At 39.9% G+C, this 3,298-nt stretch overlaps 1 long non-coding RNA gene across 1 annotated transcript; it reads right to left on the bottom strand.

Annotated features, from left to right (window-relative positions):
* Nucleotides 1-144: 144 nt before the first annotated feature.
* On the bottom strand, nucleotides 145-3,017 carry LOC129114472 (uncharacterized). Its single transcript, XR_008532499.1, has 3 exons — nucleotides 2,869-3,017; nucleotides 2,465-2,577; nucleotides 145-448 (listed from the first exon to the last, which is right to left on the bottom strand). It is a non-coding gene; the product is annotated as an uncharacterized LOC129114472 (long non-coding RNA).
* Between the last annotated feature and the right edge of the window lie 281 nt (nucleotides 3,018-3,298).

The raw sequence follows: 3,298 nt of genomic DNA, 5'->3' as shown, positions 1-3,298 counted from the left end.
ATTCAAACCCTAAAGAGAAGCTTTGAATGTATAAAAATGATAATAAGTACAGAGCTGTGTTCTCCTGTGAGCTATTTCCTTTTTTAAATCCTGAATAACCTGTAAATGTGTGCAGCTGGTTCAGCCTCACATCCCCCTCTACACGCTCACATTCAACCATAAAGGGTCAATGCAGAGATAGTGAGGATATGGAGTGACTGGACCAGAGCTGTCACCGGCTTTATTTCAAGACTTTGCTCATTTACACAATCCTTAAGTGAAGGTAGTGAAGATGAAGGTGAGGAGACTGGAGTGTGTGACGTCACCATGGTGACTCCAGTTTGAAATCAGTTTAAATCCTCACCTCTGATCAACAGAGTGGCGTCCATCTTTGAAGAATACAGGAAGATCTTTAGACCGGTCACTCTTCATGGACACACAGCTGGGTTCAGGTTGTTCCAGCTTCCTCCTGATAGAAACAAGAGATAAATTCTGCACTGAGACAAAACCTGTCAGTGACTTAATACACCTACAGTACAGAGGTCGCATTAAACAAATATTTTTCTTCATTGACAGAGTTTTTTAACAATCACAGAAAAATCTAGAGGCCGTCCTTCATTTTGAAGGACTGGAGGCCTTGGAGCGTCGTTAACCACTGCAGGTCACAGAGCGCTGCCGGTCCAGCTGCTCTGCTGGTTCAGAAGGAGCTCATGCTGCAGGATTTCCTCCTGGTGAAGCGAGTGCTTAAAGGATCTGGAAATCCCACATTCAGAGAGTCTGGTTAGTCCAGTCTCCAGTGTGGCAGCAGAGCGCGTCTTCAGCCTTCAGAACTAAATAAAAACGGCTATGAGAAGAAAAAATGATTCATCTGCTTCGTGTGTGTTGACATGAAAAGTGACTGCAGGGTCGGTGTCGTGTCTCTGTTCATCTTTTCTCTACATTCCATTATAAATACACAAACTCAAAGCTTGTTCTGCATATTAATGAATAAATAAACACACAAACAGACACGTAGAGAGTAATTATATTACAAGACAGCTGTAATAATTGACACAATTCTAAAGTAAATATCCTGCTTGAATCCATATTTGTTGGCGTTAAGCCTTTCAGGCGTTCAGCCGGTGCTTTGTTTTCTAGACAAATGGGACTGCAATCTGGATTTCATTGTGCAACCCTGTTGTTCAATGACAATGAATGAACCTTGTAACCTGGTAACAGACAACAACCGCAGTGAAAACAACATTTTCATATAGAAGTGGATATAGGTAAGCAGCTGGTGATGAGAATCAGGTGTGTGTGACGGGGAGCTAACAGGTTTTGACCGTGTCGTATCCTGTCGGGTCGTGTTCTGTAACGTGTTGGTGTGAGAGCGTGACTGGCATGCTAAGATTCTTTGGTAGCTGAATTTAGATTGAACAATGCTGATTTAATGCTATGGTGTCACTATCATCATCATCATCATCATCATCATCATCATCATCACTTTGTTTTCATCATCAGTTTAAATCCTCACCTTTGAACAACAGAGTGGCGTCCATCTTTGAAGTATAACATATATAATATAACATTGATATATAACATATTACTGTGTCACAGTGTCTTTGAGCAGCTTAGCTTGAGTTGGTTCTGTTTGAACTGAGGTTAGAAGGTCTAAATGTTGTGGTGGACCAACAGTCTAAGACACAGCATGTAACAGTGGAGTCTCAGGTTCAAGTCCACACTCTTTCCTTTTTTATGTCTGTTTTCTGTCTCTTTCTACTGTCAAATATCAAATGAAGGCATGAATTCAAATATAATATAAAAACAGAAGTGGTCCAAATGTACAGTTGACCATTTCCTGTCTGTTTTTTTCATCAGATAACTTTTACATCAGTACTGCTCCTGGATGTTTGTTCTTGACCTTCAGGAACAATATATGGAGGAGAGAATCTAAACTCAAAGGTCCACTTACTAATGATTTAAAGCTTTCAGCTGAAAGCTCTGAACCACTAGGAAATAAACCTTTGAGCTTCATTTTTAGTAGTTATTTAAAGAACAAACTCAAACATCAACACACAGAATCAAAGTGAGCAAAGCTTTTCTACAAATGCTTTTTCACCACATGTTGCACAGTTATGATGTGCACTGATTCAAGAAGCACCTGGTAGGTCTGAACAGCTGATTTGAGTCAAATATGAGAAAATGAATTAAACATTTGAAGCACATTCTCCCACATTATGAACAGTGACTATAAAGTTTGGGCAGAAATATATGAGTATTTTCTTGAAGAGTAAATTCTGAAATGGAGGTTCTCAGGTGTTTTGCTCCAGAGAAAAACATCAGTAGTTTGTGGCTATAAAACCCAGACTAAGATCATCTTAGTCTGAAACAGTATCTGCACTAATAGTTCTGCATCAGCAATATAAATCTTTGAGCAGAATATTTTGTCTTCATCCTCAATGCATCATCTTCATCAGGTCAGCTCACAGTAAAAACAGTCTCTTACTTTGTGTCTGAGGGTCCAGGTTCATTACTGAAGTCGGATGCTCTTTGGACCAATCACTCTTCATAGACAGACAGCTGGATACTGGAGACTCTGCTCTCTGTCTGTACTGAACTCTGCAAACACCAACATGATTTTATTCATAATGAATCCTTGATAACAACAAAGACATTAAAGGAGTTCTGAATACACAAACTACTGTTACTGCTGATATTTAGAAGGTTTAACAGTTTGTATTAGTCCTCTTAGATTACATTACAGCTTTTCTAGGTGACTGACAGCTGTCACTGATAATAAGAGGAAGAACCTCAAACTCAACTTAAAATCTCTAAATCAACAGAAAACATTGTCAGAGGTACAGTAACTGAAAATGACTCCTATTAATGAGTTAGCAGCAGTTCTCTTACTTTGTGTCTGAGGGTCCAGGTTCATTACTGAAGCAAGTTCAGAATAAGACTTTTGGACCGATCACTCTTCATAGACAGACAGCCGGAGACTAGAGACTCTGCTCTGTCCTCCTCTTCCTCCACACGATTACTCATCTTCTGATCTGAAGTCAGTCTGAGAGTAAAACACACAACACTGACTGTGAGCTCACAACACAAGAATCAAGACACAGAGAACAGGAAGTACACACACACACACACACACACACACACACACACACACACACACACACACACACACACACACACACACACACACACACACACACACACACACAGTACAAAGTGTAATAACAGCAGACAGTTCATTCTAACATGTGTCTCCTCTACAGTCCACAGGGAGAAAACTGACTCACAGACTTTGACAGTAAAACAATCAGATGTTGGATTA

Source organism: Anoplopoma fimbria, unplaced genomic scaffold, assembly GCF_027596085.1.
Source record: "Anoplopoma fimbria isolate UVic2021 breed Golden Eagle Sablefish unplaced genomic scaffold, Afim_UVic_2022 Un_contig_4302_pilon_pilon, whole genome shotgun sequence".
NCBI classification, from domain to species: Eukaryota; Metazoa; Chordata; class Actinopteri; order Perciformes; family Anoplopomatidae; genus Anoplopoma; species Anoplopoma fimbria.
The sequence above is the reverse complement of the archived record's forward strand: the minus strand, read 5'-3'. Positions and strand labels throughout refer to the sequence as shown.